Source organism: Pinus tabuliformis, chromosome X (genome assembly GCF_031772625.1).
Source record: "Pinus tabuliformis cultivar Carrire ecotype Pingquan chromosome X, CPIR1, whole genome shotgun sequence".
NCBI classification, from domain to species: Eukaryota; Viridiplantae; Streptophyta; class Pinopsida; order Pinales; family Pinaceae; genus Pinus; species Pinus tabuliformis.
In genome coordinates, this window is record NC_142308.1 from 358,498,657 (window position 1) to 358,526,349 (window position 27,693).

Below are 27,693 nucleotides of genomic sequence, written 5' to 3' on the forward strand. Positions count from 1 at the left end.
CATGCATTTTGACGTAGTTCTTCCTTTTTTTTCCTTGGAACTCCTAGCTAACACTTCCTTGCACGCATTGGCACATCTTTGTCGCATGTTGCCCTAACACTCTAGAATTTCTTAACACTACCAAGCATGCCTTGTCACTCCTCCTTAGCACACTTGTAACTCATTGACACTCCCTATCACACACTATTATTCATTCATTTCCATGCATTATGACCTAGTGCTCCCTTGTGTTTCCCTAGCACTCCCTAGCACTCCTTGGCACACCTAGAACTCACTAACACTCACTGTCACACATTCTTATTCATTCATTTACATGCATTTGAAACTAGTGCTCCCTTGTGTTTCCCTAGCACTTCATAACACTCCTTGGCATGAATTCACATACCCTAGCACCTGGCACATCTTGGCATGTTTCCCTGACCTCTAACATGCCTTAGCACTGCCTAGCATACCTTGTCAACCCCTCCTTAGCACGCTTGGATCTCACTGACACTTCATGTCATAAGCTCTTAATCGTTCATTTTCATGCATTATTTTGACCTAGTGATCCCTTATATTTTTGTGGCATGCCCTCATTTCCATGCATTTTGACCTAGTGCTCACTTCTGTTTCTTTGGCACTCCCTAACACTCAGCATGCATTGGCACACCTTGGCACTTGGGATGTCTTTGTATGCTTCCCTACCACTCTAGCATGCCTTGGAACTGTTTAGCATATCTTTTCACTCCCTCCTTAGCACACTTGAAACTCATTGACACTTCATTTCCATCAATTTGAAACTAGTACTCCCTTGTGTTTCCCTAGCACCTGGACAAAACACTCCCTCACATGTGTTCATGCCACACCCGAGCGCTTGGAACATCTTGGAAGGCCTTAGCACTTGGCATGTCTTAGCATGCCTAACATGCATTGGATCTATCTAGCATGTGTTAATACTTCTTTTCATTCCCTAGCACACCTTGGCACTTCATAGTTGTAATGCCCTCATAGATAACCTTAATTTTTTTGTGGCTTGGGAACCCAACCAAGGCATTGGAAAAACAATTTTGTGCCCAAACCAAAGTCTCCCTTTGTTTTAAACTGCTTTGTCTAGCCCCTTATCGCAACCATGTTTTTGCCTCCTACAAGTCCTATTATGAACTTCTCCTCACACACTTCGTCCTTGGGACACCTAGAATTTGTTGACACTCCTTGACACACACTCTCATTCGTTCATTTCCATGCATTTTGACCTAGTTCTCCGTTGTGATGCCCTGGCACTCCCTAACACTCCTCACTATGCATTGACTCTGTCTCGCATATGTTAGCATGAATTTTAATTCCTTGGCATGCCCTAGCACTCCTTAGCTATCATGCCCTCACAACTACCCTTACTTTTTTTTGGGACTTGGGAACCTAACCAAGTCCTTCATTAACTACAACAGCGTGACCAAGTTACGATTACTACAATTAGACTATTCCTTGTTCACCTAAGAACTAGCTATAACTCATCTTAGGCTACTTATGTCCAATTTCAACTTATCCCACTTAACAAGTTGCAAGTTATTAAGTAAAGGCTCACGTCCAACAATGGCCATAAAACAATTGAACAACATAGTTTACATCTTTACATGCCATAGCATGATTTGCACATTTAACAATCCATTGGCACTACGTGGCACATGTTAACATTTCCTACATTCCTTGGCATGCTTTGGCACTCCCTAGCACACCCCACCACTCCCTGACATGCCTTGACACTTCCTAACATATAACCTTGTCACTCCCTCCTTAGCACACCTAATACTCATTGACACTCCCTATCACACATTCTTATCTATTCATTTCCATGCATTTTGAACCCGTTCTCCCTTGTGTTTCCATGGAAATCCCCAACACTCCCTGACACACATTGACACTCCATAGCTATCATGCCCTTATAGATAGCCTTGCATTTTTACAACTTTAAAACCCAACCAAGTCATTGACAAAACAATGTTGTGCCCAACCCTAAGTCTCCCTTTTCTTGAAATTGCTTTGTCTAACTCCTTGTTGCAACCACATACTAGCCTCTTATCATTCTTATTTTGAACTTCTCTTAGGACACTCAATCCTTGACACACTTGGAACTCATTGACACTCCTTAGAAAACACTCTTATTCATTCATTTCTATGCATTTTGACCTAGCACTCCCTTATGTATCCCTAGCATGCACTAACAGTCTTTGACACACCTTCTCACTCCCTGACATGCCCTATCCACTCCATAGCATGCCCTATAACTCCCTGGAACATATTGGCTCTTGGCACTTGGTGGAACCTGACAATTCTTGGCATGTGTTGGAATTCCCTGGAATGCCTTGCCATGGTTTAAGATAAAATTTATTTGAGATCAATTATTCGCAATTAAGAGAGAAGTAATAGAGGATGATTTGGCACTTAAGACACACCAGCATTTGGCCCTTGGCATGTATTGGCACTAGTGTTGGTATGCCTAGCATGCCCCTCTTGAAAAGGTAAGGTCCTGACTTATTAACCCTCTTATCTGTTAATTTCTTTGCATTTTAACTTGGAGTTCCCTTTTATTGAGTTGACACTCCTTGACACACGTTCGCATACCTTAACACCTGGCACATCTTATCATGCCTCAGCACATGGCATGTCCTGGCATGCCTTGGCACTATCTGGCACATGTTAGCACACCCTGACTCTTCTTGACATGCCCTAGCATTTCCTACCATGCCTTGGCACTGACCAACGTGCCTTGTCACTTCCTCCTTGGTATGCCTAACACTCGCTAACACTCCCCGAGACACCCTCTTATTCATTCATTTCCATTCATTTTGAATTGATGATTTATGTTTGATGGGGTGCATATATATAAAGAGTTCCTTTAAGAGAATAAAAAAATGATCATGCCATTACTGACATAAGTAATTCTGAAATTCTACTTGAATACCATTAGGAAACTACACAAGATATTTTAAGAATGACATTTTTAGGGTTTGTTTTATGGTGTGGGAATGGTAAGAAGTGAGTGGTCAATATTGTGATTTTATTTCTCATTAAAGTGATTTATGTTTGATGGGGTGCATATATATAAAGAGTTCCTTTAAGAGAATAAAAAAATGATCACGCCATTACTGACATAAGTAATTCTGAAATTCTACTTGAATACCATGAGGAAACTACACAAGATATTTTAAGAATGACATTTTTAGGGTTTGTTTTATGGTGTGAGAATGGTAAGAAGTGAGTGGTCAATATTGTTATTTTATTTCTCATTAAAGTGATTTATGTTTGATGGGGTGCATATATATAAAGAGTTCCTTTAAGAGAATAAAAAAATAATCACACCATTACTGACATAAGTAATTCTGAAATTCTACTTGAATACCATTAGGAAACTACACAAGATATTTTAAGAATGACATTTTTAGGGTTTGTTTTATGGTGTGGGAATGGTAAGAAGTGAGTGGTCAATATTGTGATTTTATTTCTCATTAAAGTGCTTATCCTTATGAGAGACTCATCTTGAGAAAATGACACCCTCTTCATGCTTACCCTAAAATTCCTAATCTTCTCAAAATAAAGGCCCACTTGCACAATGAGGGAAGGCATGTTGGTTTATGGTGTGTTGAGTGACCAGGTGAGAGTGTTAATGTACTATGATAGGGACTGAGCCATTTAATTTGTGTCATCTATGAATGACATGTTGTAGGTGTTTGTCATGGAACCACATGTCCATTAGAAATATTGTGTAAGAAATAGCCCAACATAATCAATACCCTGAGAGAAATTTGTGGAGAGGGATCAAAATAAATGATATTGGTGAGTCCACCAAAAAATATTTACTAGAGGGTGAAATCATGGTGATCAATGCCACACATGTAGTCTTTTGAGATAGTCATCTCTTTTTCTAAAAATTTATTTGGAGTGTACTAAATTGGTGGAATTCTCAAATTCATGACATTGTAAATTATGTAGGAAATTTGTTCTTTTGTTATAGAGGCTAAGGTTTTCAAGGAGAATATAGGGTTTGGAGGCTCTTAGGGGAAAAGAAGCATCAATTTCTAGCTCTTTGATATACCAAAGAGTTTTTGATAATAATATTTGGTCAAATCTTCCATGGCACTAACTAAGGAGGACAAATAGTACCCTTCGTTGTACTACTCAATTCCTTGGTATGCAATACTGATCTCCTCAAATGTTTTTCTTGATTTATTATAACAAGATGGTTGATAGGAATATGTTATGCTAGTTTCAAGTGTTCTTTAGGGTCTTACACTATCCTTAAGGACATGCAAAAGACAACTCTATCTACAAGTGATGTTTGTTGGGATACTACTTAAAGGCACACCAACAAAGGTTAAAAGGGTGTCCAAACAAGTGATGCTAACAAGATGGATGGTACGATTATGTTAGGTTGGTTTCAAGTGTTCCTACAGGGCTTCCAATTTTCCTAAGGATATGTGGAAGACAACTTCATATACAAGTGTTTTCTGATATGATACTACGCAAAGGGGTACTAGAAGATGTTAGAAATGTGTACAACCAAGTCATGTCACTTGTATTTTCTATGTGTATTCTTCCCCAACTGCTGGTTTACCTATTAAACAATAAGATCGTAATATTTAGAGACACCAAAACACATCCTTGCACCTTTTTTTCTCTAAACTAGGAGTGCATGCTAGCACAACAAAGTGCTATGATACCACTTGTGGTGTTCCTTGTTTGTTGAAATATAATAGTTAGAGAAAAATAGACATATATATAGTTGCAAGAAATAAACAAAACCAAAATTGGGAGATAAAAATAGTAAGAAAACCTTTATTAAAATTATGAATTGAGTAAAATGTTCAATTTTGTCCTAGAGGGGGCAACCCCAAACATAAATAGAGATCCAAATACAATAATATTCACATGGAAATTGCTTACATAGATTCTACTAATATATATATACTTTATAATTGACCAAAACCCTGACCACTTAGTGGAATTCTCTTAGTGAGGCCTCAACCACTAACTAGTGGACCTTCTTCAATGAGACCACCTACAATTATTGATTTGAAACTCTACTATCTCATGCTAATTATTCAATAAATCTCACCCTAATACATTGCATGATAGTCTTTCTCTTAATTAGGGGAGTTAGCGTGGGATCCTAAACACATTATAATGAACAAGTCAAAATTACCCAATGCATAAACAATATATATTCTTTATCTCTTCAACAAATATTGTGCATATGCTTCATGCTATTTATTACTTTGGTTAATAATCCAAATAATGAGAAAAAAATAGATAGCCAAACATAAGAACATCCACACACCACATTACACAACATAATAAGGTTTTCACTGGAGTGTGCTCATAGGTAGGAAAATCTAGGTCATATTGTGAGTTTGTCAATCCAATGATTAACAATCATTACGAACAATTCATTGGTCTTTAAATTGTTGTGGATATTCTATTAGAATATTTTATCACGTTAGTTCTTACATTGTTTTGAAATATTTTATTATGTAGTTCATTATCTTAGATCTTAGATTAAATATTACTAGTACATCACTCCAAATTATGGATATATTTGAAATCAAAATGGAAGAAACAAGCAAATAAACAAACCGTCCACACAAATGAATAGGATATATGACTTGGGAAACCTAATACGAGTAGCTAGAAGATGAGGCATATGCTCTAGTATCTCTTTTCCAATTATGAAATATAAGTACAAAGAAAGGGTCACTCACTCTGGAGTGGGCATGGACATTGTGGCATGAAAGATTAATACAAAAATATTATTCCTCTTATGTTATGCTCGATATCCCATTATTTGATGCCATCTTCAACTATGGAATAATAATAATGCCAAAAGAATGGAGCTCCTTCCTTTCCTAGTAACCTAGTATAGCACAACCTGTAATCATTCAACATCAAGGTCAAGGTTTTTACATGCTTCAATCTTCAATTAGTGTTTCTATTTTGGAACACCCCAACATGTGTGAGTAATGGGGATTGACATGGCATCCACGCATTGCCATGGTGGTCAATAAGGTAGGTCAAATTGCGAGAGACATAACTTTCACATACAAACTTCGTTTGAGGTGATTTTCACACGGTTAGAAAGCTTCCAATGTCTAGAGTAACATCAAAGGTATGGAAATATGTAATCAAAATGGACTCCCAATCGAATCTACAAGACCCAAAATCACTAATGTGGAACCTAAATCTAAAGTGGGCCCTACAAGTTTAGTAGCTCCATATGCATGTATGCATCTTCCATTCTTAGTTATATATCTATTACCAATCAACTCCAAATAAACCACAATTGTGGGGGAGAACCCAGGGAACTCCTTCTCAAAGATAAGTTATATAGTGGGGAAATAAATTCATTACAATTCATAGGATAGTAGTGAATATGCTTCAAATTCTAAATATTTTAGCAAAATACATTGATTGCAAGATACATTCTAAATCCAACCCAAAGGACATGTTAGGGAAAGTGATAAAGGACATACTTAACAATCTGATAGGTAGGAGGACATAAATAATTTGAAACATTAACTAATGAAATGATTCTTGAACTTACCTATGCATGGACCAAGTTGTTGGAGATGACCTCCACCTCATTGAAGATGGTTTTGTATTCATAAAGCCATAGAACACAAGGATCCAATTCCTATAGAAATGGGTTATGTCTTCCTCTCTATATGATATGCTCATTAGGACCATAGAATCTTCAACTACCAACCTGAAACTCTAAGTGGAGTACAACACTTAGTTAAATTCCTTGAATGAATTTGGTGTCATCCCATCACTTCACTAGTGTTTTAGGGGTCATTGGTTTCTCTATAATCTTAGGCTTTCATTGGTAGCTCATGGTGTCAATCCATTTAGAGAGCTCAAATCTACTTACTCAGTGTGACCTGCTTTTGTTATTAACAATAACATTCCTCCATGGATGTCAATAAAGAGGGAGCACATAATATTGGCAATGATTGTTCTACGTATTTGTTTAGAATACCTTGAAAGGCATCATTCATGAGCAAGTTAGTCAAAGATAAACATTGTAGACTTTTACAATATTGAACAATTTCTACAAACCCTTCAAGTAGAGGTTACTTATCACATGATCTAATTTTTTGGGATCAATAATACACAAGAATAGACAAGTGAGAAGAGATTAATTTAGTTTATTGTAGTAGTAACCAAAGTTACATTTGTCATTTGACAAAAGAAGTTAGTACATAGGTGAGCTTATGCCAACCCCTTAAAAATAGCCATACGACCTTCCTCTTTTGCAGCTCCTTGACCATAACGATCTAATTGAAAAACAGATAGTTCCATTAAAGAGTTGTAGGTTGAGGAAACCACTTCAAGCCCTTGAACTTGAAGATAATCCAATATTTACAATTGTTTACAGTAATAATTCCATTATAAACACTCCTCATCTAAGAGTTGGCTAGAGAGGGGGCATACTTTATCAATGCCAACCTTGTAAATGAACAACCTTTCCTACTCATTGGTTGGACTCTCCATCACTAGTTGAAGGATTATATGTGTCGTCAATCAAAGATGATATCTTAGCATGAGTTATTGACACTTGAACATACTTTCCATGGATCTCATGGAAAAAAGATGAAGAGATTCTTTGAATATTAGGAAACATGTGCTCATACTCTACTTAATTTGTAGGTGGTAGCACTTCAATTTTTTCCATTTACTAGGAAATCTCACCCAAAAAGTCAACTGTTGAAGAATCAATCCTATGCTAAATCACTCCTACCTTCTCATTGTTAAGATCTTTGTGAGCTTTCACCTATGACCCTTAAAGTTAGTGCCCTTTAGCACCTCGAATGGTGGAATAGGAGGTGTTGCAATAGGAGGTAAACTCCATTCCCCTTCACCTTTGTTGAGATCTCTAGATGCACCTACAATCTATAACCCTCCTTTGACTCAACACAAAATTTTGTTATTTTTTCACTTCCTTTACATACCCTCCCTATAGGGGCATCCTCATAGGAAGAGCTTGTGGTTGAAATATTACAACAACAAAATGGGGAGCACCATCTCTTTATAGGGTTTCAAGGGAGGGGTATTGGAAAATAACCATCTTATCCCCTATAGCCCTTAAGACCTTCTCAACACATTAATGAAATGACAGATTGATAACTAGACCCAAAGATAGATCCCAAAGTTCAAGGCCAAACCCAAATAGAAAGAATCACACCATTGATTAAGCATTGATATTGAGTTTTGGTAAAATCAAGGACCTCCTTTCAAGATCTTGACCTTGTTTTTATCATTCTTAAATGGAAGGTTTAAAACCCACATTAAAAAGGGGAGGTTTGCACCTTAGCCTTTGCAACCTTTGTCCAAGACGAATCTATCTAATGGACTAACTTGGATATGTCAGGTCTTGATTTCTAGAGTACACAATCAATGTTTTTGAGGTGAACTCTATAGCTCCAACTAAAATTTAGTCCTATTAAAGAGGAAACTTGAAAAATCCTATTATTTGGAGATATTTTCCTTTCCTTTTAATTGATTTACAACAAACCTCATGCCTCACCTTTCTCATCTTTCTCTTCCTATTTCCAACAAAAAAAAAATCATTAATCATATATCATAAACACTTTATATAAATAAATATTGCAATCATTAGCTTAGAGAGTATATTTATCCATGAAATCATCCAACAACCCGTTGCAGTCTAATATGGTTCTAATTGTCTCCTCAAAACACACCTTAGCAAACTCTTACAACTCTTGGCTTCTATATCGAATTAGTGTAACTACGGGGAGGGAAAGCCTGCCAAATATTATTGTTATTTTTATTTCAGGATGGCGCAAAATGGACAGGGTTGAATTATGTTGCTTCATTTGAAATCAACCATTACCTTCTAATTCTGCATGTGCACAATGTCTAACTATGAGGTAGGGTTTTTCCTCATTTCTTTCATTTTATTCAGGTTTTCTGTTGGGTGGGGGCAAGCCAGTCAAATATTATTGTTATTTTTATTTCGGGATAGCACAAAATGTACATGGTTGAACTCTGGTGTCTTCATCCGAAATCAGCCATTACGATTCTGCATGTGCACAATGTTTGACTATGAGGTAGGGTTTTTCTTCATTTCTTTCATTGTCTTCAGGTTTTCTGTTGGGTGGGGTCGTTGATTTCATGGGACCTCCTCTAAAATAGTTTTTTTCTTCATTTATTTCATTTTCTTCAAGTTTTCTATTGGGTGAGCTCGTTGATTTCATGGGACCTCCTATGGAGCCTCCTTTGCTAACCAGGAATTGTCAATAGCTTTTCTCCCTGTTATTAACTCTAATAAGACCACTCTGAAACTGTACACATCTAACTTGACAGTCAGCTGACCTGTCACAGCGTACTTTGGTGCACAATATCCATAAGTTCCCATTACTCATGTGGAAACGTTACTCTTATCTCCAACACATCCAAGATTGGCCAGCCCAAAATCTGTTAACTTTGGATGAAATCCCTCGTCCAGTAAAATATTAGAGGATTTAAAATCATGATATATGACTGGAGGGTTGGCTTTGTAATGGAAATATTCTAATCCTCTTGCAGCACCTGCAGCTATTTTCATTCTTGTGTTCCAATATAATGGCTCCTTATCGAGCGGGAGATCATGGAGATGGTTTTCCAATGATCCCAATTGCATGTACTCATATACCAAAAGCCTATGATCCCCATCAGTGCAATATCCAATAAGGTTAATAAGATTTGGGTAATGAAGAAGACTCAACATCAAAACATCAACAAGGAACTCCTTGTTTCCGTGCAATCCATTCTAGTCGAGTTGCTTGACATCCACAATCTGACCAGTGCTCTCAAGCCTCCCTTTATAAACTCTGCCAAAGCCTCCTTCACCCAATAGACACTCAGGTCGAAAATTATTTGTCACTGCAGCCAATTCTCAAAAAATGAATGTTTGCGCAGTAATATGTGGTTCCCCCATCTTGGGAGGTTCATCTTTCCTGTTCCCATGGGAGGACTTCAATCTCATTCTATCTGAAGAGGCTTTGGGAAGATGATTAGAAGATGCAGCAAGGTATTCCTGGTCATCTTTTCTCTTGATATCATTGAGTTCAAAACTTTTCAAGTGTTGCATGTGTTTTACATCCTTTGTAGATCCACAACATGGAAAAAAACTCATTTCTTTGCTCAGCTAACAGTTAATCTTAGTATGAGTAGAATCCAAGTTCAAGGGGAAACAAGAAAATTCAATAACAATTCAAAGGGAAAAAATAAATCCAATAATAGTTCAAGGGGAAAGAAAGCCTGCTACGTAGCGAGCAGAGCAGAGTGTGATACATTTTTTCCTTTTTGTTCTTGTTCTGTTCGTTTAAATCCTTTTGCTTAGTGTGGTCATGCGTAACTTTAAAAATGATACAAATATATATATATAAATAATATTCAATAACATATATATATATATATATATATATATATATATATATATATATATATATATATATATATATATATATATATATATATATATATATATATATACAAGGCAAGCCATAGCATGGAGGTCAACTGAACAAACAACAGCCAATACTTTTAGCATTCGGCTCCATCCATATAAAATGAAGCATCATGAGGATTTAGACTATCCATGACCATAAACTACATATCCTCTGAAGGTTTCCAGTGGTGCATATCCTTTGATATTTATTTGAATGAATAAATATCCCATAATGCAGGAGAGAAATGGGTGTAGGATTAGAGGAAGCATCATATGCCAATATTTCCTTAACATGCATTAAATAGAATTGACAAATTTGTGGGTGAACATTGGTTAGAGTGGTGACAAAACTAGGCAGAGGGGTAGCTAAGTGCATTAGGTTTGCAATATGGAAAACATAAATGGTAAAATGCTTAGGTGTAATTTTAACAGGAAAAATTGACATGCATAGAGAGGGCACAATTTTGGTGAGGGTGCCCACATTAAGGCCACAAAACTAATGGCTTTCACACATTTAAGTAGGCTAGAGAGGAACCTACAATGATAAGGCCACAAAATTGATAGGAAATATTTGAATAACTCGTGTGGATTTATTATATTCACAAGATGTACATATTAATACATAGTTTTATGACCCTTGGTTTTCATCTTCCAAGAGGTCACTTGGACTTCAATGACTATTGGAATTCCTCCCCACCAACCCTAACATATTAGGTGTCTAACAAACTTTTATACTAATGGATTCAACTTGCATCTACATGAAACACAAAGGAGAAACCCAAGAACCTTTTTCAAAACCCACTTAACTTTTTTAGAAACTTGGCAGTAATACCAAAAATGGTTGCAAACTACAAAATGATTTGACCATTTTACCAACAACTCTGTTAGAAATTGTTGGAAATTATTGTGTATAGACCCTTCTAAAATATGGCTCTTCTTTCTCACACTAACTATTAGACAAATCTTCTAGGATAGTGATGACTCTTTGAACTACAATCTTTCTTTGGCATGAAGAAAACATTAAAATTTACAAGCTCTAGATATAGAAACTATGAAATCAAGCACTATGTCTACACCATATATTTTGGAATAAAAATCAATTACAACATAATATAGTTGGAATACTTTTAGAGAATATGGTTTGCAATCTGTTATTTCACTCCTTTTTTTTCCGCATCTGGTGAAGCCACTTTTTTTTTGCAATCTGATATTTTTACAGAGGTATTAAATATCTATCTATCTATCTATCTATCTATATATATATATATATATATATATATATATATATATATATATATATATTAAACACATATTCATTGATTCAATGAATTTATCTTTGTTACCTCTTCTAAATTTCTTGCTATTCAACAAGATCGTTGTAGGTGCCTATACTCATTGAAGATCGTGCATATCAAAGATAGTTTCAAATTTTAGAATTTTTTGGGAAGTAGCTTTTTGAAACTAGCCTTTTTCAAAATTCTTGTATAGGAAACCACCCAAATTCTTGCATAGGAGGCTATTTTTGCATTCTGGGTTAAATTCAGTGTTTTGATGTATCTTTCCATGGTTTCTCAATTAGATGGAATAGTTCCTCTACCAATAATTATTGTGGAAGAAGGATAACTTCTCCTATTTAACAACATATAAGAAGGCTAGGTTGGATTTAAGAAATATCCCATAATTTGGTACCTCATAATATATGTGCATGGATGATCTTAAGCTATGGGGCTCAATGTCAAGATTGAAAAATAAAGGATGCTAAGAGTTCTGTCAAGTTTTGAGTGCAATATTTTACCGAAAATATTTCATAACAGTAGACTATCATGGTGAAACAAAATACAAAGTTGGTTGGTAATATGTAAACTTCAAAATCATGAGACCCTGCAGCATCAAGGAAAGCATAGGTCAAATTCAATGCATAGGTAGTATAAGCAAAGGTATAGAACATATATCATTGTTTATTTCAATAATTATCTTTTCCAAGTTGATCCCTTTGTAAATTATATATTTTCATGGAAGAATGGATAATCTCTCTAACTGAATGTGATAGAAGGAAGAATCACTTGGTATTGGTTTTTTAGAAATGAAATAGGATGAATGCTTGTGAATTTTGGTTTTATATGTGTTCTTATAGGGCTTAATGCTTGGTAATGTTAACATTCAATGCCCATTATGTTTCTTTAATTCTTTGCTTTGATAGCCTAGTTGTTTTGCAATGGCCCTGGGTAGTTGACATTGTCACAAGGCATGATGGAACCTAAAAATGGGTGCCCTTGGGCATGAATTGAGTTTACCAATTCTTTGGTTATTCATGAAGGTAGCAATTGCAATGATTTTTTTTCTAAAAATGTCAAGAAAGGTTGTCTTAAAGGGATTCCTTGAGGTAATAGAATCCTTCTTGATGAAACTCCTATGCACATAATTGTCTGTGTAATTTTTTGGTTGAGTTCTATCTAATTCGATTTTAAGGCTTGGGTATACGAACTTTGGAAACCATGTTTTGTTATAAGCATTTGTGAGCTAACAAAATATCTTTTTTTGTTTTCATTTAAAAAAGAATCTGACTATGCTGATATTATTTCTTGAGGATTTGTGAGCTAACAAAATATCTTTTTTTGTTTTTATTTAAAAAATAATCTGACTATGTTGATATTATTTCTTGAGGCCTTTACAAACCTCCTACTAACAATAAATGCTTTATAGTAACAATTTCCTTCCTATACACAGAGGACTGGGAAAACCTCAAAATCTCCCTTGAACCTCTCACTCTACTCACTCAAATTCCTAGCAAGACTGTATCATCTGAATTCTGTAAAGTCACTTTATAGTTTTCATGATTGAAACAAAAATTTTACACATGAAATACATAGTTTCTGATCAGAGTACAAAAACTGCAAGAATTTATGCAAAAGAAGATGAAAGATTTGGAAAAACTTAATAGTTCATGTGCAACTCCAACAGAGTCTCAGTGAAAATCATATGTCCCACTCCCACCAAGGGCATTGCTCCTTTTCCTTTCTCTTAAATTCTCACCCCGCGATTTGGCTTCAGCAATTACATGTTCACGATCTCGACCGTTAGCTAAGACTCGCTTCTTGTCTCTGTTAGGTCTCCTAATTTTTCCAAGGCTATGCCTCATCCTATCAGACTTGTCAGAATCTACAGAATCCCTACCACTAGCCTCCTGAGAACCTCGAGACTCATTTAAGGTATTCGAAGCCCTAACATGAGTAGTGTGACATTTAGGGGAAGTCTCTGCAAGGTGTAGTTCATGCTAGTTACTTCCATGTCTACTTACTTTATTAGTTTCTCTTTTTGATCCATCAGGATACTTCCTCTCCTTGTTCCTTTTCTCATGGGCAGGAGTCGATGGTGCATACTAATTATTTTGAACAAGATTCACTGCAAGATCATACATCTGGGATGCAAGGTAACCAAGAGCTGTTACTACATCACCGATCAGGGCTAAGTGGCAGCATGCTCCAAGAGACACATTGCTGCAACAACAAGTGTTTGATACATGCCTCTCATTGGATAGAGTCCCTTAAGCTTTGGATCAGCCATCTGTGCAAGTTTTTTGCGGTCCTTGAACAAAGGTCATGCCCAAGAACAAGATTTTTCTCCTTTGCTGACGGGGAATTGTCAATAGCTTTTCTCCCTATTATTAACTCTAACAAGACCACTCTGAAACTGTACACATCTGACTTGATAGTCAGCTGGCCTATCATAGCATACTCTGGTGCACAATATCCATAAGTTCCCATTACTCATGGGGAAACATGAGTCTTATCTCCAACAGGTCCGAGTTTGGTGAGCCCAAAATCCGATAACTTTGGATGACATCCCTCATCCAGTAAAATATTAGAGTATTTAAAATCACAATATATGACTGGAGGGTTGGATTTTTCATGTAAATATTCCAACCCTCTTGCAGCACCTGCAACTATTTTCATTCTTGTGTTCCAATATAATGGCTCCTTATCAGGCAAGAGATCATGGAGATGGTTTTCCAGTGATCCTAATTGCATGTACTCATATACCAAAAGCCTCTGCTCCCCATCAACACAATATCGAATAAGGTTAACAAGATTTGGGTGATGAAGAAGACTCAACATCAAAACCTCAACAAGGAACTCCCTATTTCCCTGCAATCCATTCCTGTTGAGTTTCTTGACAGCCATAATCTAACCAGTGTTCGCAATCCTCCCTTTATAAACTCTGCCAAAGCCTCCTTCACCCAACAGACAATCAGGCTGAAAATTATTCATCGCTACAGCCAATTCTCAAAAAAGAATTTTTGCATAGTAATATGTGCTTCCCCCATCTTGGTAGGTTCATCTTACGTGTTACCATGGGAGGACTTCGATCTCAATCTATCCGAAGAGGCTTTGGGAAGCTGATTAGAAGATGCAACAGGGTATTCCTGGTCATCTTTGCTCTTAATATGATTGAGTTTAAACCTTTTCAAGTGTTGCACATCCTTTAAATCCTTTGCAGATCCATAGCATGGAAAAAAACTCATTTCTCTGCTCAGCTAACGGTTAATCTCAGTATGAGCAGAATCCAAGTTCAAGGGGAAACATGAAAATTCAATAATAGTTCAAGGGGAAAAAAAGAAATAGAATAATAGTTCAAGGGGAAAGAAAGCAAGCTAGCAGATCAGAGTGATATCTCTGATCAGGTAAAATTTAATCTCAGTCTGAGCAGAATCCAGTAATAGTTCAAGGGGAAAGAAAGCCAGCCAGGCAGCAATAGAGTAGAGTGTGATATATTTTTGCCTTTCTGTTCTTTTCCTGTTCGTTTAAATCCTTTTGCTTAATGTGCTCATGCGTAACTTTAAAAAGGATACAAACATATATATAAATAATATTCAAACGAATGGCAAGCCATAGCATGGTGGTCAATCGAACAGACAACAGCCAATACTTTTAGCATTCAGCTCCATCTATATAAAATGAAGCACCGTGAGGATTTATACTATCCATGACCACAAACTGCGTATCCTCTGAAGGTTTCCAGTGGTGTGTATTTCCAGTGGCGCATATATTTTGATATTTATTTGAATGTATAAATATCCCATGATGCAGGAGAGAAATGGCTGTAGGATTGGAGGAAGCATAACGTGCATTAAATAGAACTGATAAACTTGTGGGTGAACATTGGTTAGAGTTGTGACAAAACTAAGCATAGGGGTAGCTAAGTGTGTTTGGGTTGCAATATGGAAAACTTAAATGGTAAAATTCTTAGGTGTAGTTTCAACAATAAAAATTGACATGCATAGAGAGGGCACAATTTTGGTGAGGGTTCTCACATTAAGGCCACAAAAATAATGGCATTCACACATTTAAGTAGGCTAGAGAGGAACCTACAATGATACTAGGTCAAACACACACAAAATTGATAGGAAATATTTGAATAACTCGTGTGGATTTATTATATTCACAAGATGTACATATTAATAGATAGTTTTTTGACCCTTGGTTTTCATCTTCCAAGAGGTCACTTGGACTTCAATGACTATTGGAATTCCTCCCCACCAACCCTAACAGATTAGGTGTCTAACAAAATTTTATACTAATGGATTCAAATTGCATCTACATGAAACACAAAGGAGGAATCCAACAACCTTTTACAGAACCCACTTAACTTTTTAAGAAACTCAATAGTAATACTAGAAATGGTTTCAAACTACAAAATTCTTTGACCATTTTACCAACAACTCATTAGAAATTGTTGGAAATTATTGTGTATAGACCTTTCTAAAATATGCCTCTTCTTTCTCACACTAACTATTAGACAAATCTTCTAAGATAGTGATGACTCTTTGAACTACAATCTTTCTTTGGCATGAAGAAAACATTAAAATTTACAGCTCTAGATATAGAAACTATGAACTCAAGCAATGTGTCTACACCATATATTTTGGAATAAAAATCACTTACAACATAAGATATTTGGAATACTTTTAGAGAATATGGTTTGCAATCTATTATTTCACTATTTTTTTCTGCATCTGATGAAGCCAATTTTTTTTGCAATCTGATATTTTTACTGAGGTATTAAAAATATATATTTTTTAAACTCATGGTCATTGATTCAATGAATTTATCTTCATTACCTCTTCTATATTTCTTTCTATTCAACAAGATCATTGTAGGTTCCTATACTCGTTGGAGATCGTGCATATCAAAGACATTCTCAAATTTCAGAATTTTTGGGGAAGTAGCTTTTTGAAACTAGCCTTTCTCAAAATTCTTGTATAGGAAACCACCCAAATTATTGCATAGGAGGCTACTTTTTCATTCTGGGTTAAATTCAGTGTTTTGATATATCTTTCCATGGTTTCTCAATTAGATGGAATAGTTCCTCTGCCAATAATTATTGTGGATGAAGGATGAATTCTCCTATTTAACATATAAAAAGGCTAGGTTAGATTTAAGAAATATCCCATAATTTGTCACCTCATAATATATGTGCATGGATGATCTGAAGCTATGGAGCTCAATGTCAATATTGAAAAATAAAGGATGCTAATAGTTCTGCCAATTTTTGAGTGCAATATTTTACCGAAAATATTTCATAATGATAGACTATCATGGTGAAACAAAATACAAAGTTGGTTGGTAATATGTAAACCTCAAAATCATGAGACGATGCAGCATCAAGGAAAGCATAGGTCAAATTCAATGCATAGGTAGTATAAGCAAAGGTATAGAGAATCTATCATTGTTTATTTCAATAATTATCTTTTCCAAGTTGATCTCTTTGTAAATTATATATTTTTGTGGAAGAATGGATAATCTCTCTAAATGAATGTGATAGAAGGAAGGATCACTTGGTGTTGGTTTTTTAGAAAGGACATGGGATGAATACCTATGAATTGGGGTTTTATATGTGTTCTGCTAGGGCTTAATGCTTGGTATTGTTGAAATTCAGTGCCTAGTATTTGTCTTTAATTCTTTTCTTTGATAGCCTAGTTGTTTTACAATGGCCCTGGGCAGTTGGCATTGTCACAAGGCATGATAGAACCTAGAAATGGGTGCCCTTGGGTATCAATTGAGTTTACCAATTCTTTGGTTATTCATGGAGGTAGCAATTGCAATGACTATTTCTCTAAAAATGTCAAGAAGGGTTGTATTAAAGGGATTCCTTTAGGTAATAGAATCCTTTCTGATGAAACTCCTATGCACATATTTGTTGGTGTTCATTTTTGTGTATGTGATAAGTTCAAGAAATGCACACTTTGTGTACTTTTTTGGTTGAGTTCTATCTAATTCAATTTTAAGGCTTGGGTATAGGAAATTTGGAAACCATGTTTGGTTGTAAGTATTTGTGGCTAACAAAATATCTTTTTCTGTTTTCATTTAAAAAAGAATCTGACTATGCTGATATTATTTCTTGAGGCCTTTACAAACCTCCTACTAACATAAATGCTTGATAGTAACAATTGCCTTCCTATACACAGAGGACCAGGAAAACCTCAAAATCTCCCTTCAACCTCTCACTCTACTCATTCAAATGCCAAGCAAGACTACATCATCTGAATTCTGTAAAGTCACTTTACAACTTTCATGATTGAAACGAAAATTCTACACATTAAATACACATTTCGAATTAGAGTATATAAACTGCAAGAATTTATGCCAAAGAAGATGAAAGATTTGCAAAAAATTAATAGTTCATGTGCGACACCAATAGAGTCTCAGTGAAAATAATATGTCCCACTCCCACCAAGGGCATTTCTCCTTTTCCTTCCTCTTAAATTCTCACCCCATGATTTGGCTTCAACAATCACGTGTTCATGATCTCGAATTACAGCTAAGACTCACTTTTTGTCTCTGTTGGGTCTCCCAATTTTTCTAAGGCTATGCCTCATCCCATTAGACTTGTCAGAATCTCCAGAATCCCTACCACTACCCTCCTGAAAACCTCGAGACTCATTTAAGGTATTTGAAGCCCTAATAGGAGCAGTGTGACATCTAGGGGAAGTCTCTGCAAGGCATAGTTCATTCTGGTTACTTCCATGTATACTTCCTTTATAAGTTACTCTTTTTGATCCATCAAGATACTTCATCTCCTTGTTCATTTTCTCATGGGCAGGAGTCGATGGTGCATATTGATTAGTTTGAACAAGATTCATTACAGGATCATACATCTGGGATGCAAGGTAACCAAGAGTTGTTACTACATCACCGATCAGGGGTTGAGTGGCAACGTCCTCTTGAAGACAAATTGCTTCCAAAACAAGTGCTTGATACATGCCTCTCACGGGATAAAGTGCCTTATGCTTTGGATCAGACATTTGTGAAGAAAATTTGTGGTCCTTGAACAAAGGTCGTGCCCAAGAACAAGATTTTTCTCCTTTGCTGACTAGGAATTTTCAATAGCTTTTCTCCCTGTTATTAACTCTAACAAGACCACTATGAAACTGTACACATCTGACTTGAAAGTTAGCTAGCCTGTCATAGCATACTTAGGTGCACAATATCCATAAGTTCCCATTACTTGTGTATAAATGTGAGTCTTATCTCCAATAGGTCCGAGTTTGGCCAGCCCAAAACCCGATAACTTTGGACAAAATCCCTCGTCTAGTAAAATATTAGAGGATTTAAAATCATGATATATGACTGGAGGGTTGGCTTTGTCATGAAAATATTTCAACCCTCTTACAACACCTGCATCTATTTTCATTCTTGTGTTCCAATGTAATGGCTCCTTATCAGGCGGGAGATCATGGAGATGGCTTTCCATCGATCCCAATTGCATGTACTCGTATACCAAAAGCCTCTAATCCCCATTAGTGCAATATCCAATAAGGTTAACAAGATTTAGGTGATGAAGAAGACTCAACATCAAAACCTCAACAAGGAACTCCCTGTCTCCTTGCAATTCATTCCTATCAAGTTGCTTGACAACCACAATCTGACCAATGCTCTCAAGCCTCCCTTTACAAACTTTTCCAAAGCCTCCTTCACCCAACAGACACTCAAGCTAAAAATTATTCGTCATTGCAGCCAATTCTTGAAAAATGAATGTTTGCGCAACAATATGTGGTTCCCACATCTTAGTAGGTTCATATTGCCTATTCCCATGGGAGGACTTCAATCTCAATCTATTCGAAGAGGCTTTGGGAAGTTGATTAGAAGATGCAGCAAGGTATTCCTGTTCATCTTTACTCTTAATATCATTGAGTTTGGACCTTTTCAAGTGTTTCGCGTCCTTTACATCCTTTGCATATCCACAACATGGAAAATGACGCATTTCTCTACTCAACTAAAAATTAATCTCAGTATGAGCAGAATCCATGTTCAAGGGGAAACAAGAAAATTCAATAACAATTCAAGGGGAAAAAAATAAATCCAATAACAATTCAAGGGGAAAGAAAGAAAGCTAGCAAATTAGAGTGATATCTCTGATCAGGTAAAAGTTAATCTCAGTCTGAGCAGAATCTAGTAACAGTTCAAGGGGAAAGAAAGCTAGCCAAGCAGCCAGCAGAGCAGAGTGTGATATACTTTTGCCTTTCTGTTCTTGTTTTGTTCGTTTAAATCCTTTTGCTTAGTGTGGTCATGCGTAACTTTAAAAAGGCTACAAACATATATTACTTTTCATACTTGGGTTAGAGATGTAAGAGCAGTGCTACTTTCTCTCTCTCCCTCTTGTTCAATATTCTTTGTACTTTATGTGTTTTTGTCTTAAGGTGATAGTGTTTCTTGGAGCATTCACCCGAAAACTTCATATATATAAAGAAGAAATGAAATATGTGGGGTGCATGGTGTATGGTTGGACCATGCTCTTCCATGATGGACTTGGACATTGGAGGTGGTTTACTATTTGTTGTTAGACCTTGTTTGGATGTTTGAAAGACATTCTTCCTCGAAGTGTTGGATAAGTATGGAGCTTGGTGACTTCATGTTGTTGATGCATGAAGGGAGTTTATGTGCTTGGAGTAGAGTTGGGTATTTCAGAGGAGGTTATTGAGCCCTAGATAGAATGGGGTTGCTTGGTTTCTTGCATGGAGGTTTACACTTGACATGTGGACTCTTGGGTTGAGGGAGTGGATATGTAGGTGTGGGAGTCCTTAAGGTGACACATGACCTTGGATATGAATTGTCCTTAAGGAGACACATGACCTTGGAGATGCATTGGAGCTTTGGACCTTTGGAGGATTGTTGGACCTTGGGGAGTAGTTCTCATGCCATGGAGGCCTTGCTTGTTAATCATTGTCACCTTTGAGCCTCACACATGTCACTTAGAGTAGAGTGCTTCACATGGGTGTACCTACTTCGGTCTAGCAAGTTTTCTTGTAGTGGACTAGGTCCACTTGTTATTGTAAAACCCCTTTACCTCTCATATAAATAGAGGAAGGAGTGAGTTGTTATTATAATTGATCATGCACTTGTGCATATTCCTTTTCATACTTGGGTTAGAGATGTAAGAGCAATGATACTTTCTCTCTCTCTCTCTCTCTTTTGTTCAATCTTCTTTGTACTTTATGTGTTTTTGTCTTAAGGTGCTAGTGTTTCTTGGAGCATTCACCCGAAAACTTCATATATATAAAGAAGAAATGAAACCCATGAACACAATCACAACCTATCATATAATTCTCCACGCTTTCAAAAACCATAGATAGGGAAAACCAAGAGAAACCCTAGCTCCACCAAAGATACTCCAACAATCAATCTTTTTGAATATCTTTTTGAAATATCTTTGGTGGAGCTAAGGTTTCTATTGGTTTTCTCTATCTATGATTTTGGAGATCTTAGAGCATTATATGATGAGCTGTGATTTTGTTCATGGATTTCAGTTCTTACACACATATGAAGTTCTCAACTGTCCAAAATTGTGTTATTTCAGATTTGACTTCTAGCTTACCACTGCCTAGCATACTTTGTCACTCCTATAAATTGTGTTATTTCAAAGATCTGACTTCCAGATTTTCATAAATACGATGTCCTCAGAAAGATAGTTGAACACTTCCATATTCATAGTTAGATCATATTCCAAGAATATATACATTTATTGTACGAATCAACAATTCCCTCACGAACAAAAATCACATCACAAGTGGCAATTGAACTTGGTTGGGGAGGATATTAATTTATCCTCTAAAGTCCCTGAGTTCTTTCTACTGTCAAATCGAATAGGAACTAGATAAAAATCGGATAAAAAAATTGGTTGACCAAAAAATACATAAATTATTCAAATTTAGGAAAAAAAAATATATATTAATGTGCATCCATATAAATCACAACCATTATACAAAAAAAAATTCCATTTAACTTGAGTTTTCCTAGAAACAGCTTTGGAGGTTTCCCAACATGAAATTCCTAAAGAACATTTTGTCTTGAAGCCAAGCGTGCACCATATCATAGTTAAAATCCAAAGTCTTTGGCACCATTAAACTTGACACTAGTCTGATAATCCTATCCCATACTAAGAGCATATTTGTGTTAAGAGAATTCACCGTGCATTTACATCCACATTTTTTATTAAGGGTGAAAGTGGTTATGTGCCACATAAATCTGTTTGAAGGACAAATACGCATATCATAAAACAGAGGCAAGCTTGAAATGCTTGTTCTATAGCTAGAAGTATTATTATGACATTGTTCACAACTTTTATGTACTTTGTTGAAGGACTTCAAAAGGATGTAAAAGTGATTTAGTGGGTCAAAATGTTCAATGATGGGTATTATTGTGAGATTATTTTCCCAGCATGCTCCTACTAAATTGAAAATGGGGTGTTTTTTTTTTTATTGTTTGGGCCAAATATTGTAGCAACAATACTAGTGCATTAACTATTCTAAAAGGTCACCAAAAAATACATAAATTATTCAAATTTAGGAAAAAACATACATGATAATGTGCATCCATATGAATCACAACCATTATACAAAAAAATTTCCATTTAACTTGAGCTTTCCTGGAAACAGATTTGGATGTTTCCCAACATGAAATTCCAAAAATATATGTTGTCTTGAAGCCAAGTATGCACCATATCATAGTTAAAATCTAAAGTCTTTGGCACCCTTAAACCTGGCACTAGTATGAGAATCCTATACCATACTAAGGGCATATTTGTGTTAAGAGAGTTCACCATGCATGTACAACCATATTTTTTCTTAAGGGTGAAAGTGGTTCTGTGCCACATAAGTCTGTTTGAAGGACAAATGTCCATATCATAAAACAAAGGCAAGCTTGAAATGCTTGTTCTATAGCTAGAAGTATTCTTATGACTTTGTTCACAACTTTTAAGTACTTTGTTGAAGGACTTTAAAAGGATTTAAAAGTGATTTAGTGGGTCAAAATGTTCAATGATGGGTATTATTGTGAAATTATTTTCCCAACATGCTCCTACTAAATTGAAAATGGGTTTTTTCTGTTTATTGTTTGGGCCAAATATTGTAACAGTGGCACTAGTGAATTAACTATGCTAAAAGGTCACTTTCTTGTTAATTTGACCATGAATATCTCTTTTACAAAGAAATATTTCTTAGCTTTATTTACATTAGTGGTTTGATAAGAACATTTCTACAGTCTCTTCACTGAATTTCTTAAATTTTTTACATTTATGCTTTTTGACAAAAAAGGGCTAACATTTTACCCTAGATAAGTAAGGATTGTTTAAATAACCTTCTGGCTTGGTTCCTTTTTGTTCCATATAAGCTTGGAAAAGTGTCATGAATTTACATTGAACAATGTAAGAAATCTAGTCTTTTTCAAAAAAAATCAAGCCAACTCTTTCATTTCGCAAATTACCTACCAGCTCTAGACATATTATTTGAAATTTCTATGCTGAAAGTGTTGGATTTAGGTAAGTGATGCAGAATGCACACCTACAGTTCTATTGTTCACCTATTAGACCAATGCAAATTATAGGCAAACTTGGAAGAGTTGGACGCGACTATTCCAACCATACTCTTATTGGCATGCAATACATATATTCATAACACATACCTACAATATCATTGTTCATCTATTCGACTAGTGCATATTGTAGGCAAACTGTTAAATGTTAGACTTCGTTGTCTCAAGTTCACACACCAACACGAAAGATGCAACGCATTGTGTGCATCCTTCGATATGTTTGAGATTTCAAGCTAACTATTTAAATAAATGCATGTATAAAACTTCTATATTAGCAAAATATCCGTCAATATTTTTTTGTAGCATTTTGCGTTGAATTCACAATAGTAGGCTAAAAAGTGTCATTTCAATGTATAGAAATTAGGATATATAAATGTGAGATATATACTCTACATCTTTGGGTTATCTCCTTTTCAAATCTGAGCTTTTTTAGGCTACATGTTAATTGTTTGAACTTTGAAGTTTGAAGAAATTCCTGAATGGGCTTCGTAAATACTTGAATGAATGGACTTCGTAAGGCAGTGGTACCATAAATTGTATTATTTTGAAGATTTGACTTCCATATTTTCACAAAATAAAATGTCCTCAATAAATACTTATAGGTATAGATACTTATGTTTAGGATTATATATGTGTTGGAGAAGTTCCTTTATGTTTTACTATAATCTTGATTTTGACAAGCTTTAGCTGACTTTTTTCATCAATTGTTCATAGAATATGCAAAAGATTTCATTATCAAAATGTGGCAAAAATTACATTTCTCCTTATTTCTTTTTTATTGTCCATGCCAAGATAATCATGCTACAGGAATGAGGTATCCTACAGTCTGTTTCAATTTGTGGATTTTTTTTCCCTCCCATATTTTTACAAGGATGTAGATTTCATTTTCATGTTGATGATTTTTGCATGTATCTTATCTAGCCCCAAATTATGGTAATGGATCGGATCTTGAGAAGTAGTCGTGGACACAGACTATCAGAGGTGAATTTTACAAACCATTTCCACCTAGTATCAGAAAAATTTTAATGTTCTTTGACATAAAGAAGAGTTATTTAACCACAGGGTTGAAAGGGCATCCTTATATCTTAGTTCTAAGTCATTTACTTGTGTTTCTTAGCTGTAATTCATATGTTTGATTTTGAGCTTTATCAAATCAATTATTTCACTAATCCAATATGCATGGCCTGTATTTCTCACCCAATGTTAGTTACTTGACATGGTTGATATAACATTCAATTCTAGGCCACTTTTATTTTAGGTCAGAGATTTTATTGATTAAAAGGATGTTCATATTTTGATTGGTTTACTTGGATCTTGATTTAAAAAAGTTTTGTAAATTCCACATGGATGTTATTTTTTAAGAGTGAGCTCTTTGTACCAGTTAGGTCAAATGAGTCTTAGAACATAGGTATACAACAAGCACATATTTGGCCTTTGTTGTGTATCTGTTATTCTTTATATCATTGATGGATAGTTGTTGATGATGTAAAACAAAGGATGGGAAGGTCCTGCAAATTCTCTTGACAAAACAAAATAAAATGGAGTGGTAGAATTTTGTTTTAAAGGGTGAGCCATAAATCAGTACTTGAAAGGTAGAACTTGAGAATAACAAGCTATATGATCTAGATCTAGAGACACAACAGACCGTGGAAAAATATGATGGTATTGATGAGTCTTCCTGGAAAATAAGCTCTAACTATTAGACCACTGCCCAAATTTCAGTTATCTGCAATGACAATAGTGACTAGCTTTATTTGTATAAATAACAACTTTGGCCATTGTCTTGTTCGTTTCCTATGAATGATTTTGATTTTCAAACTCCAACTAGTTTGTTGTTAAACTAATTAAAGCTTTGATGACAAACTTATAGTTTTCAAAGCTCTTTTCTAAATCTATTTTCTTGAGAAAATTTGTCTTTTTACTTTAGGTATTGTAGATTTCTACTGTGTAACATGATATGATATAATTGCCTGGATAAATAGGCAGGAGTGTTGTACAACATAGTCTTTTCTAAATCTAAAGAAATAGTATTTCCAAATATAAAGTTTATTAATTACGAACATCTTTTAGACTTCTTAGCTAAGTTATGATTATATTTTGATAGAGGATTTTGTATACGCTGATATAATGTTGTATTTTTTGTTTCTGTTAGGTAACAATGGTTAATAAGGAATGTGTTCATGAGCAGCATGCACACATCTTATTCTACTATCAACAGGAAACTCCATGGTTTTCAGGCATGGCAACAAAAACGTAGATGTCAGTGGGATATCCCAAGTCCATGTTGGATGAATAGATGTCATGTGGGATATCACAAGTCAAATTCAAATAAACAAAAGCAACTCAAGAATGAAGGTGAAGCTATTGATTTTTGTCCAAGTCAATTTTTTTTATTTGTTGGTTGCTATCATGTTTTGAGTGCGAACTTGTGAAATTCCAAATTGCATGTTGTTTTATGTGAAGGGGAAATATATCTATACATATCTATATATATAATTTTTTCTATTATCATATGTCATTCATGGTTTCTGAAAATCTGTGTTACATTTGCATAGAAGTTTAGATATCATTCAGATATCTAAACACCAAACAACAACAACATTGAGATATTTATTTCACTCAACCTATAACGTATTGCATCTATCTTCATTAATGCTCTTCTTCCATATGCTATCCACTTATGACATTTCCTTTGCAATATTTGATGCATTTTCCAATTATAGCTCATTTATAGGTTATAAATTCCTTTAGAGTTTCACTTCTAATTGAATATTCAATTGAACATATTGATTCTCTTATATATAACTATTTTTCCTTACACCCACTTTTCATAACTTCCATAACCATTAGGTAGGGGCCTGCAAATTCGATGTTGCTTTGCTTTTTTAGTAAAATATTGTCGAGACTTTAATTTATTGAAAGTTGTAGAATTTACAATTTATGAAGTTTCAAGGTCTAATTTTTAAAAGTTTGATTCTTTAAGGGTGCTAGCTCAATGAAAGTGCACCTGCTTTACAAGCAAAAGGTTGGTGGTTCGATTCCATCATTCCCTGATACCCATATGGAATAATGACAGTAATTTTTTGTGACAGAGGCTCTTTTGACCATCACCAAAGAGTTTTGGTGACATTTTTTGACCCTCGGCAAAATATGAAATGGTGATGGTCAACAAATGCCACCATATATACACATCAATAGTGACGACCCTCAAAGGTCCGTAACCATAAATCGTTGTTATTGATATGAAATGATAACAATCGATTTCTATCATTATAGTCATTATTCGTGATGTACCTTGAATGTCACCACAACACCTATACTTCTGGGAATGCAGCTTTTGGTGACAGTCAATGAATGTCACCATATATATGCACCAATAGTGACGGCCATGAAAAATCCATCACAATAAATCGTTGTTATTCATATGAAATGGTGACAGTCACTATCCGTCATTATAATCAATATTCGTGACAGACCTTGAATTTCACCATAACACCTATACTTTTGGCAACGCCACCTTTGGTGACATTCAATTTTTGGTGACCGAGACTATGGTCCATCACCATTGATCGTATGAAATGGTGGCGGTCGCTATCCGTCATTATATATCATTATTGGTGATGGAATTTGAATGTCACTACAGCACCTATACTTTTGGCGACGCAACCTTTGGTGACGTTTAGTTTTTGGTGATGGAGGTTATGGTTCATAACCATTACTCGTATGAAATTGTGATGGTCACTATCCATCATTATAAATCATTATTGGTGACGGACTTTGAATGTCACCACAACACCTATACTTTTGGTGATGTTCATTTTTTGGTGACAAAGGCTCTTTTGACTGTCACCAATGAGCTTATGGTGACATTTTTCGCCCCTCACCAATGTCCTTTTTCTTGTAGTGATTATTTGGTTGTCCTGAATTTGACATTTGATCATCATGAAAGAATTTAGAAATTTGTACAGCAAGTTGCATATTATTGGAAGTTTTAATTTCTACTTGTACTTGCTAATCTATAATCTGATTTTCTGAATTTAATTCACAGTGATTTTTCGATTTCAAGGCAGTTTTTTCTCCAAGTTTGTTGCTAGTATCTTCTTGCATTTGAATAGTAAAATTTTCCAAGCTTTGCAATTGAAATTCATTGACATGTGAAGGTGCATCCTGATCATTATTAACAATGTATGAAGTGTGCACTAAATGAACGAATTTATCGTACATAGTAGAGGCCACTTCATCATCATTAGTTTGTACCTCCATATTAGAATTCTCAATTATGTTAATAAAATTTGAAAAAGATTGAGAAAAACTTGAAATAATATCACATGGATTGTGAATGGAGGG

At 35.4% G+C, this 27,693-nt stretch overlaps 3 pseudogenes; all 3 read right to left on the bottom strand.

The window, feature by feature from the left end:
- Positions 1-9,253: 9,253 nt before the first annotated feature.
- LOC149139978 (serine/threonine-protein kinase PBL27 pseudogene) lies at positions 9,254-10,120 on the bottom strand (annotated as a pseudogene).
- Positions 10,121-13,859: 3,739 nt separating this feature from the next.
- LOC149139979 (serine/threonine-protein kinase PBL27 pseudogene) lies at positions 13,860-15,002 on the bottom strand (annotated as a pseudogene).
- A 3,303-nt stretch (positions 15,003-18,305) lies between these two features.
- LOC149139980 (putative serine/threonine-protein kinase PBL7 pseudogene) lies at positions 18,306-19,741 on the bottom strand (annotated as a pseudogene).
- Positions 19,742-27,693: the final 7,952 nt, after the last annotated feature.